Consider the following 12,823-nt stretch of genomic DNA (forward strand, 5'->3'; position numbering starts at 1 on the left):
TTGTGGAGTGGTCTGAGTTTTCCAATGCAAATAAACTATATTTTTAAAATATCACATATGTCTAATGTAATTCAAGAAATTATTTTTCCCTCTTATTTTTCTTGCCTCGTATCGTTTTTCTCTGAAAAATACTATATCAATTAAGAGTAAATGTAAATATTGTACGATGTAATGCAGAACGAGGTACTTATTAACTAGTAATAATGTATTGAAATCTTAATAAATTAATTTCTTTCCCATAGTAATAATAATTTCTACATCAATTCAAAATCCGCTGTTGATAGAAAATTCGACGTAGAATACGATGGTTATACTAAGAACTCGCTACGAGGTAGGGGTAATTGTTAAAAATCGATTTAAACATTTTGATTGATGACACTCCATATCGATAATATCCGCATCGTCTGGGAACAGGCGGTGAGCGGTGGTGACATCAATTCTTGTTGTTTCGACATACCGACCACTTGCCGGATTGGGTTGCGCGTGCAGGAAAGGATGCAGAGGGCGCCGCTTGACGATGAATTTATCTCGTCAATTTTCCATTACGCAAAAGTCCCATAAGGCTATCAGTCTTTATATATCCGCAGTCAACGTTGTTAGCTTGCGCCGGAGCGCGAAATATAGAATTTATAAAAAAAGAATTAGTTACTAGTTCTTATCTGTAACCAAATATTTATTTCGCCATATTCAAATAGGTATGCGATTTTTTAACAGTAAACAAATCCTGCTTACTATAAAAAGACTCTTTTCTCAGTGTAGATAAGTTAGAAGAATTAAACACCCGTATACAATTACACTTGTATACATTTCAATGATGAGACATGAAGCTAACTTATTAATCCATCTTTACACCAGCTGTGAACTGATGTTTACAATTACGAAGTCTTGCTCGACAACCAAGTCAACAAATACGTTGCACTTGATGGATGGTTCAATGCCGTTCAAAGATGTCCCTGCTAGTCAGAGGGCCATCTACTCCCGGAAAAAAAAAATTAGCAAAATTTAAGAAGTTGCCCTACAAGTTATTCTTAATTGTTTTAAGTGATGCTTTTAACTTGTCAATTCTTAGTGGGATCCGTATAAAGTTATAAGTATACGTAAAACCCTTTGTTAAATTATCAGTTTTTTCAGGCACAAAGATTATTTCATAAATACAAACATAGAAAATACACCGGAATTATTAACAGCACCGATGCCTCATATCAAATAATTTCAAAATGGTGAAACATTTATTAGATTCTTGATTATACTCTACTTTGGTTTGTTTTACCAAATGAAATCTTTCTCGACAAATTGCTCGAAATGACTTTTTCTACGATGTCGGCATCGATGAATACCTAATTCAGAAAGCGCCTGAGGTTGCATCGAATTGTTATAAATAAATACATATTAATATTTAAAATAAATATGTTCATTTGCGTACCAATATCATAAACCTAATTTACTTTGACGACTCCGGCTGTTCCACCGAAACTCCTTTCACTCTAAGGGTTAAAAGCAATCAAACGCAGGCCATGACTAAGTCTTATGGTGCGTCAGACACCATGGAAAACATTAAAGAGAATTGGTTAATCTATTCGCTTTCACAGTTTCTGTGAAGTTCCATTGATTATACTTTTATATTCACTAGACACGGTAGACTAAGAGGGTCACTTAGGCGGAAAGTCCTACAGGTGTAATAAAATAGCAGATTCTCGCAGCTTTCCGGCCCAATTAACTCCGGGTTAGAGGTATTTTATGGTACCCTTTGCGTATTCCCTACCTGCGATGCCTTGTCGTTAAAATAAACCGAGGTTTGAATTTGATTTGATTGTTTTTCTATCTTAATTGTATCGGGTATACATTTTATAATGTTTTCGGATTTCTTCCACCAGCCGTCACGATTGTGGTATTTCAGATTCTCACTTTCATAATTTGAGAAACCTTGCATTTCATTGCAAAGATTTAAATTAGAAAAGATAAATTTTCATTTAATTTATAGGATAACGAAAGTTTGTGAATTACTTGTGAATCTTCAATCGTTGTCTTCAAAAAGAAATCTACGACAGTGAACGTTTCTTCTAAAATCCGTTTCTGTCTGATTTTATATTTGCTTGTGAATTTTCTTGGCCTTCAAGGCAAAAGGATATCCAACTTCGTCAAACCTGAGTAAAAATACGTATTTGTCGTTCGCTTTGAAGGTTTGTTAAAAAATATTTTACATCACAGACAAGTTGCAGTACCGACAATACTATGTATGAGAAGAAGCGTGTAATTCTTGAAGCAAGACCATAGTCACTTTGTAATCAACGTTGCAAAAAAAGTTTTCGTTACAGTTTATGCTGTTGGTCCTACGTTCTTCCCGATGTCCGAGACTGAATATTTTTTTCTTGAAAAAAACTAAGGCATAGGAGAAGAACAAGAGATGGAGAAGAACAAATCAGCGAGCTTCTTCGAATCTGAAATATTCAAAACGAGCTCTAAGAGGTATTTTGTCCAACTAGTGCGGTTCCCTTGAACCTTGGATTCGAAAATGGCAGTTGTTCTGAAAATATTCTCGCGAATACCTCAAAACTTAAGTAAAACTAACCAGTTATTTCAAAAATCGTGTTGTAAACTCTTGAATAACACTTTAAAATTTTTGAAACTAAGAGTCCTACATCTAGATCCTTTAGCGGGGCAATTCTTAACTGAAAACTGAAATTGAATTTCACGTGCAAGAATAAAAACAAACCAGTATAAGTGGTCAATAACTTTGCTTTTTACAAATATTTATTCAATTTTCACACTTTTGAATAAACCATTTGTTATTGTGTGTGAGCTGAACTTCCAGTTGAATTGATCAACAGTTTTTTTTTAATTATAATTCATCATCCTGAATACATCTAGCGAAACAAAGGAGATTATTGACCAGTTCAACGAGATCGGCGAAAAGTGAGTGACAATTTTTTCTTTTATTCCAAAAGCTCATTTTCTCTTCAAACCCATCGATATTCAGTGATTTTAAGGAAAAATGCACTGAACGTAATCGTATTTTACGAAATTTTTGCCTTGGAACGAGCGTTAAGGGGGGTGGGGGTAAGGGTATCAGCGTAAAAAAAAAAAACACTTTTTTTGTGAATTTTTTTTAAAAGTATGGATTGAGCAAATGTATTCAAACTTTTTGTACATTATTAAGTATACTTTTAACAATATTCTGTAATTTTTTCATGCGGAAATATTGAAAAAGAAGCTGATGACAGAGCTTGCCCCAGAACGTCTTAGAAAAAAAACAATTTGCGGTGTTCGCTATATCTCGGTCGGAAATTATCTGAAATCAAAAACCATTAAAATTTAGTCAAAGTATCATCAAATCCCCCCCCCCCCCCCCCAACGTTCTTTGATTATTTTTTTTTTTCATTTAAAAATTTCTGGTGGCCATCTAAAGTGTAAACTGTTATTTTCCACGAAAAATTCCGCCATTTTGTGGGTGGGAAACCCCCTTAATGTAAAAAAAAATTTTTTAACTAAACGTTGAGGAAAGGTATTTTATATGTAGAAAATGTGTACTAAGTTTGAAATGAATCGGTCAAGTAGTTTTTAAATGTCAATGAACACGGACTTTGAAAAAGTAGTTTTGAGAAAAAATCACAAGTGGACGATCGAACGTACCTACAACGACAAACTGACGCTCGTCTCTCGTTTTAAAATATTGTACAGTGTATAGTATACATACAAATATAAAATGTGTCTTTATGGCTTTACTTACTTGTCTTTACTAAATAAAATATTCTCGAAACAGGATAATGGACCAGAACGATAGAAGTGAATAAGCTGTATACCTGCTGTCAGAGCTACAGTGTTAAAGGGCAGGAGACTAACTAGACAATAACCACAAGAGTTTTGCTCAGATCGACTTAAAATTTTGGGAATATATTATTGAAATGTTTAACAATAAGATAAGACAAAAAAAAATTCGATTTTTCGAAAGTGCAAAGCCTTACCCCCCCCCCCCCCCCTAAGTCACCAAGTACAGGAGAAATAATTTCTTTCTTCAAACCGGTGTAATCAAGTGAATTAGCCTGGGCAGGGGGCGTATAAACGATCGTCTAGTCCGCTTGCTATTAGTTCAGCCGGCATTGGGCCCCACCAATGACGCGCCTTGTCTTTGGGCCCTTCCCTCTCCCTGCCCGGCTCACTCAGGCGTTGCTTCCACCCGGCGAATTTCGGTCTCGGCCTGCAGTTCACATAATTTTTGAAGAGGTTTGCAAATTCAGTCGCTAACTCTTCGTAGTCGGAGTTGGACGGTATTGAAGACAAGCAAAATACGCTCTTCGTTTGATTGTGTTTTAGTGACGATCTTAAGTTTCAGTGAGTTATTTTCTTTTATTCAACTTTACATCAGGAATACTTATTTCAATATGGCGTTATACACAGTTAATTTCAGTCACGGGCCACGTGTATAATATTGTATTTTCTTTTCGTATTAAGCATTAATGCTTTACGTAAAAATAAATTTTGTGAATGAACACAGTGAAATAATTTTGACTTGTGATTATATTTTCGATGGACGTATATTTGTCCTCATAGTGTAAATTAGTTCGCAAATTCAATTTTTTATAATTCAAATAAGTGACGCCTATTTGCACATCGATTAATCGTAAGTGACAGTAGAATTAATAAATGTTATTTTCGTTTTTATACCTGAATGTTGCTACAATAAGTAATTTGCATGCTCCGCGATATGGGATAAGTTTAAATGACTTCGATTCGTATACGTTGATAATATTTTCATCGGGCAAATGATATGACTTCCGATAAAGACGCGTTGTTGTACAAACATTTGTCATAACAGCACGAGTCTTTGATATTGATTTTGGCGATTAAGTGGTAAAATTCAGAATAAATATCGAGAACGGATAAATTTAACGTATAATTGGTAACGAAAGCAGTGGAATGAAAGCAGTTCGTGAAAAAAAAATGTAAAAATTAAAAATAATCCATGCTGTATACACCTCAAAATAATTTAATACGATACATACGGGGTGGCTATCACCGCAGCACTGCAACTGTTCCTACATTAATACTTTTTCATCTGCTGCTTCACAGAAAATTCATAATGTTTTTTGCGATTCCTCTTTCAGAAAGATTCAAAAAATATTTTCAATTTTCTATGAAGCAGTTATTGATGTAAAAACAGTTTTAATGCTGGGATGGAATTCGCCCCGTGTGTATCGTATTGCATTATTTTGAGGTGTTTACAGAAAATTAGCATATTTCATTATTTTTTTTTTGATAAAATTCCTTTCCGAGTATTGAAAGAAAGTCAATAATCTTTTACCGAAGAATAGTTGGGGTGAATCGCACTTCAAAGGTACAGTAAAGGTTAAAATGAAAAACGATTTGATTCAGAAGTAAAAGGAAGAGCTGGAATTCCAAATCTCCGGTGTTCCGAAAAATTCATACATCCAGAGATTGCAAAAAACGATTCAAATTTAAATGTTTAGAATAAAGAAATGGAATTCTCGAAATCTGGTTTTTGGAAAAATTCATTGATTAATTGTAAGACTCAGCAGCTCGTGCAATCAAGATGAAATAGAAAAAGCAACAATTTGAGCTACAGAAACTGTTTGCAGTCGATGCGGCGCACTTCCAGTGACGTGACTTGCGCAATCTAAATTTTTGTGTTGTGTGTGTGTGTGTGTAAGAATTATATTGTTTCGCGTGTGTGTGTTTCTTGTTTTTATAAATAATATATGTCAGAAGTTTTATAGCACAGGTTCGGTTACTTTTTTGTACTTTTTGTTTCTCTACGTGTTTGTATATAATTAATCTTACGTAGATTTGTGCTTAAATTCTGCTTGTTGTTTTCTGGGTCTGTGTTGTGGCTCGTCGTGTTCGTCCTTCCCTGTATTGCGGTGGAGTATCGTTCCTCTGTGTGATGCTTTAGAGTTCTGTCGTACGTGGTGTCTGCGTTGTGCTTCGTTCGTTTTTTCTGTCGGGGGTAGGTAAAATTCTGTGTGTCGTGTGTACGGCTAATCGTTTGCGATATGTTTCGTTATTGTCGTGTGAGTTTTTGGTATGCCATCCCGGGCGTGATCCCTGAGGGTCCCGGTTCTTGATTATCTTCCATCCTGCAGAAGTCGTAATGTGTGTATTAGTAACCTTGTTTGAATTATTGTGCGGTTATGTGTATAGTTTTAGGTTATCTATTTTGGGTTTATGGATGTTGGTGTGATTAATTTCATTAAATAATTAAAGATTTATTATAGGAAGATTGTTACTTTATTCAAAATAGAGTATCGGAGGTATGTCTTGACAAACTGAAGGATCAGAGTGAACTAACTCCTTGGAGCCATACCACTGCAGCTGTATTGCCAAAAATATATTTAAGGGTCTATACCATGCTTAAAATTATACCTGGTTTTATGACTCTGTTCGAGTACTCTTATCCTTACTTCTAGAAAACTATAAAAGCAATCGCTACAGGGTTGACAATGTGTTTACCAGGTGTTGCAAGAAAAGTGAAAACTTTCACTTTTAAAATAAATAAAATAAAACTTAAATATGAGAAATATAGTATCACAAAAGAGAGAAACTTTTGTAGACGAACTCAATATTTCAACACGCCCCCTCAAAAGTTAATCTCTTTCACGATTTACAATATTAATGAAAATTATAATATATATATATATATATATATATGATAACTTGAAATAAAAGTCGAATACAATACCTTCCTTTTTTTTTTTTAAGCATGATCGACATACCTTCCGTTTACTCTTTGTCTGGGACGGTTGTTACTAACCGTGTACATAATGATCCGACATCTGTCTTCACGATAAGAGAAACCCAGAAAAACCTTATCAGATCGTAAAACCAAAAAAATTTCAATCATAATATTACATCTAGATATTACTTAATATTTACTAATCAATCTTCCAATGCCATCTTCGCCCTTAACTCCAGGAATCTAAACTTTGGTAGTGGCTTGGTCAGCATGTCTGCAATCTGCTGATCAGTTGAAATATGTTTAATAATTATAACCTTTTTCTCACATTGATCCCGAGAGAAATGATATTTGATATCAATATGTTTGGATCTTTTGTGTCTTGTTGGATTATTAGCGATGCTAATACATCCAGTGTTATCTTCATATATTAAGATAGGTTCTTTAGTTTCCAGGTTTATACCTGCTGCTAAAGTTTTCAACCACATTGCCTCCTCGACAGCTTCATACAGAGCCATATATTCAGCCTCTGTAGATGAACCTGCCACAGATGCCTGCCTTTTTGTGTTCCAACATATTGTACATCTATCGTACAACTTAAATAAGTAACCCGTTGTACTTTTTCTTTTATATTCTAACTCAGGATTATCATTTCCTCCCCAATTAGAGTCAACGTACCCTATATATATGTTATTATATGTTCCTTGTACATATTTTAATTTTAGATTTATAGTACCTTGTAAGTATCTAAGCACTCGTTTTAAACATTGCCAAAGTTCTTGATTATTTTTGTTAATATATCTGCTCAGTAAGCTTATAGTTAAAGTTAGATCGGGTCTTGTACATACCATTAAATACATTAGACATCCAATGAGACTTCGACACGGAGCATCGTACTTCTCATCGGATTCTAATGCCTCATAATCAAAATTACATTCTAACGGTGTACTTACAGGGTTACGACCTGCCATATTAAATTTTTCCAATACTGTTTTAATATATGTGCTTTGATCTAGTGTTGTGATATTATTTTGTCTAGTAACTCTAATGCCTAAAAAGAATTTTACCTCCTTTAAATCAACCATTGAAAATTTATTCATTAAATAATTTTTAAAATTCTGCATTGTATTTTCATCAGCAGTACATATCACTAGATCATGCACATATAATACAACATAAATATTTTTAGAAACATCTCCTCTATTTAGTATGTACATGCACCGATCTCCATAAGAATTTGTAAAACCTTTTTCTAAAAGAGTCTTTTCAAATAATTCAAACCAACATCTGGCAGCTTGTTTCAAGCCATATAATGCTTTGTTTAGTTTACAAACTTGGTTGTCCTCACTTTTTACACCCTCAGGTACCCTCATATATATTTCCTCCTTTAACTCACCATTCAAAAACGCAGTTTTGACATCCATCTGGTGAGCTAACAAACCATGTTGATTTGAAAAGGCTATTAAAAATCTAAAGGTCGAAATTCTTGCAACCGGAGCAAAAGTTTCATCATAATCTACAAGATATTTTTGACTAAAACCTCTGGCAACTAAACGAGCTTTATACTTTAATGGATTCCCGAACTCATCGTTCTTTATTGTAAATATCCATTTGCAATCTACAATATTTGTATTACTTGGTTTTGGTACTGAAGTCCAAGTTTTGTTTATCAATAAAGAATTTAATTCATCATTAATTGCTTTCTGCCATTGTTTAGCATCATTCCTATTCTTAATTTCCTCATATGAATTAGGAACAGGACATACAATGGATTGTGCACACAGCAAATAATCAAAAGACGTATCATCTTCATTATATGAAGTTTGGCTACGACCCTTGAGTCTATTACTCCGCCTAAGTTCTACACTGTCTTGAGATGAAGAATTATCGGTTTGTTTTTCAATACTGTCTGTCTGTGTGTCATTAAGTTGAGGTACTGTATTGTGTGAATTTTCCATACTACTATTACTATCCGTCTTATTGTTATCAAGTCTGGTACTTGGGTCGTCTACTGAGTTTAACGCATCGTTAGGGACTACAGTTTTTCTACCTGAATCGACCTCACCAAGTACTTTTATTTTGGGTCTTGACTCAATAAGTTTTGTCTCATCTACAATTACATCTCTTACTACCACATATTTATCATTCTCCACTTCATACACTCTATACCCATTTGCTTCGTAACCTACCAGTATTCCCTTTGATGACTTTTCATCAAATTTATTTTTACTGGTTTTAACATGCGCATATACGGTTGAACCGAAAACCTTTAGGTATTTTAACTGTGGTTTCTTATTATACCACATTTCATATGGTGTTTTATTCGCATTCAATGATTTTGTTGGTGCCATATTAATTAGATAAGTTGCAGTTAAAACTGCATCACCCCAAAATACTTTATCTAATTTTGCACCAGATATCATTGTTCGCGTTTTCTCTGTGATGGTCCTGACCATCCTCTCAGATACACCATTTAATTGTGGAGTTCGTGGTACTGTGAGATGATAACTGATACCTTTTTGTATACAATAATCCTTCATCTCATTAGATAAATACTCTCTACCATTATCAGTATATAGATTTACTATTTTTAAATTAAACCTAGATTCACTCTTTGCTACATAATCTTTAAACATCGTAAATACATCAGATTTATTTTTCATTAAATAAGTTACACAATAATGAGTGAATTCATCAACAAACAATACAAAATAATTTTTATTATTTATCGCAGTTGGCGTAATAGGACCACAAACATCTGAATGTATATTAAATAGTGGTCTTTCTATGTAATCTTTGTTCTTAAATTTATTAAATGATAGTCGCGCTTGTTTACCGTTAATACAAGCTTCACATAAATAATTGTCAGGTATTATTTTACTTACTCGTTCTACGTCATCTACTAATTGCTTATTTCTTATTTTATTAAACTTATCTTTTCCTATATGGCCTAATCGCTGATGCCATAATTTGTATTCGGAATTAGACGCATTATTTGAATAATTGCTAAAGCTTTTACTTACCGAAAATTCCAGAGTAAATAGATTGTTCTTCGGCTTACCAGTCATTACCGTCTTACCATTTCGGCTTACTATCACTCCAGGTTTACTGAAATTGACTGAGTATCCTACTTGCTGCATCTTGTATACTGATAACAAATTATACGGTACATCAGGACTGTACAGTACATTCTCAATTTTCCCTTGAACTCCCATATTGCTTGTCACTACGATGGTTCCCATCTTAGTTGCAGTGATGAAGGCTCCATTCTTCGCAAGAGAAATTTTGATGGGTGTCTGTAGGTCAGCAAAGGTGTCGGCTGGGTCCTCTCGATTTATCAGATGGTCAGAGGCACCTGAATCCAGTAGGAAAGAAATTTTATTCCTTTCATTTAGTAACTGAAAGTTTTCAGCCATAAATGCAAATCCGTCTCCATTCAGTGGGTCAGCTTGGATGGACTGAACTGTCCTTGGTCTTTCTGCATTGGGTTTAGGCTTTAAACTCTGCAGGTAGTAACGACATTCATTTTTATAATGTCCTTTCCTTCCGCAATGGTGACACTTAACATGCTTCTTATTATTTGCACCATTGTGCTTAGGCTTGACGATCCCACGATGATTTTTCCACGGCTTTCTGAACTCCTTATTATATCGTTTGACGTCATTGGTTTTCTGCTCCACATGAAGAACCTTTTTACTCGTATCAAGATTTTCATTTACGAGTTTAACTTCATGATCTAATAATCTGGTTTTCACGAAGCTTAACGTGATATTATCTTCCGATAAAGTCTCGATGGCTGTTATAACACCATTGTACGAAGGTGGTAAAGTAAGTAATAATTGAGTCACTTTATCAACCTCCGAGATGGTTGCCCCGGCTGATGCTAACTCCGATATCAAAGAATCGAACTGCAGAAAAGTGTTTACATAAATCTGTATCACCTTCTAATTTTAAACTAAATAATTTCTTTCGAGCTCCTAGTTGTTTTGCCACACTTTTCCGTTCGAAGATATTGTCTAGTGCAGCGAAAATTTGTTTTGTCGACGATTCCGATTTCACGTCACTCAAATACGAATCGGACAAATACTCGATTAGCGCATTTTTCGCGGTTGATTCCGATTTCTTCCACTTGCTGTCAGGATTCGCCGGTTCCGGTTTATATATGACATGAATCACTTCAAGTTCATTGAAAAGACTACGGATTCTAAACTTCCATATATTATAATTTTCACCATTGAAAGGTTGAATGTTTCTTTTAGATTTTATGTTTTCCATATTGTTTATTAAATAATAAACTATTTTGATATTTGGAAATAATTGTTTTATCTACACTACGAGACACTAAACCACTTAGTTTTAGTTTACACTCACTAACTTTCAATCGCACTTTAAATGTTATTTTCTTCCTTTTAATAAAATTTGAATTTTGATAATTTTAATTAATCAACAACGTAGCCTGGGCCCATAACCTGTTGGGATTATGGATGTTGGTGTGATTAATTTCATTAAATAATTAAAGATTTATTTTAGGAGGATTGTTACTTTATTCAAAACAGAGTATCGGAGGTATGTCTTGACAAACTGAAGGATCAGAGTAAACTAACTCCTTGGAGCCATACCACTGCAGCTGTATTGCCAAAAATATATTTAAGGGTCTATACCATGCTTAAAATTATACCTGGTTTTATGACTCTGTTCGAGTACTCTTATCCTTACTTCTAGAAAACTATAAAAGCAATCGCTACAGGGTTGACAATGTGTTTACCAGATGTTGCAAGAAAAGTGAAAATTTTCACTTTTAAAATAAATAAAATAAAACTTAAATATGAGAAATATAGTATCACAAAAGAGAGAAACTTTTGTAGACGAACTCAATATTTCAACAATCTATGTGCCATTTTCCTGCGTTTCTGCCGTTTTTTTGCTGTGAGTTCGTATATGGTGGATGAAATTTTGTTTGTTATTATGAACGGACCTGTGAAAAGTTTGTATAGTTTGGCTGCTGTTCTGTCTGCTCCCAATGACAGCGTGTGATTCTTTTTGAGTACTCTTTCTCCTACCATGAATTCGGTGTTACGTCTGCATAGATTGTAGTAGTGTGCCTTCGCTAGTCGTTAGCTTCCACCAGATGTCTTTGTACTTCTGCCCAGAGTGTTTCTAGTCGTCTTAAGTGGTCTGTCCATTTGTCTGTATCCTGTAATTCTATTTCACCATCGTTTTCTATTTGTTTTCTTATACATTGGATCGGGTTCAGTTCCCTTCCTAGGCTTAGGTATGCCAGTGTGTGTTTTGTGGATGTGTGTGAACATGTATTTAGTGCGAATTGTGCGTCTTGTGAGTGCGTGTCTCATTCGCGGTGGACTGTGTTAATGTATGCCTGTATCATTGTTCTCATTATACGATACACTCGTTCTAGTGGATTTGCTTGTGTATAACATGCTAGTATTGTCGTGTATTTGATGTTGAATATTTGTGTGAGTCGCGTATGAGTTTGTTAATGTATGGTGCACCGTTGTCTATTGGTAAAATGCGTGGTGTTCCCCAGCGTGATATTACTAGCGAAAGGAATACGTGTTCAACTGTCTGTGCATTAACCTTTTTGACTGGTATCATTTCTACCCATTTAATGTATAAATCATCGAATACGATTATGTTTTGATTTCTGTTTTTTGAGAGTGGTAACGGTCGCATTATGTCTGATGCTATTACTGTCCATGGTTTTTCTATAATTCATAATCCCATTAGTCCCGTGGGTCGTGTTTGTATTATTTTTGTTCGTTGGCATGTTTCGCATTTCCTTACATAATTTACAGTGTTTCTGCACATCTCTGGCCAATAGTATTCTTCATCTATGCGTTGGTATGTGTTTTCTATCCCTAAATGTCCTGCTTGTAGTAAGGGAGCCCAAGAGGCTAAATGGTAAGTCACTTGAGCGCTGCGAGAACCTATTGGATCATAAAGATTAGATACTAAAAAGAAAAAAAGTTCATATGATATATGTTCTTTTACTGCCGGGGGAAGTAGGTACTAATTTTCAAAAATGTAAAAAAAATTTATTATAAAGAAATACTCGAGTGCGTCAGACATTAATATCGTATACGCCCTATGTGCTTCCGGTAACAGAGAAGTATTAAT

This window comes from Neodiprion pinetum, chromosome 7 (assembly GCF_021155775.2).
Source record: "Neodiprion pinetum isolate iyNeoPine1 chromosome 7, iyNeoPine1.2, whole genome shotgun sequence".
Lineage (NCBI taxonomy): Eukaryota > Metazoa > Arthropoda > Insecta > Hymenoptera > Diprionidae > Neodiprion > Neodiprion pinetum.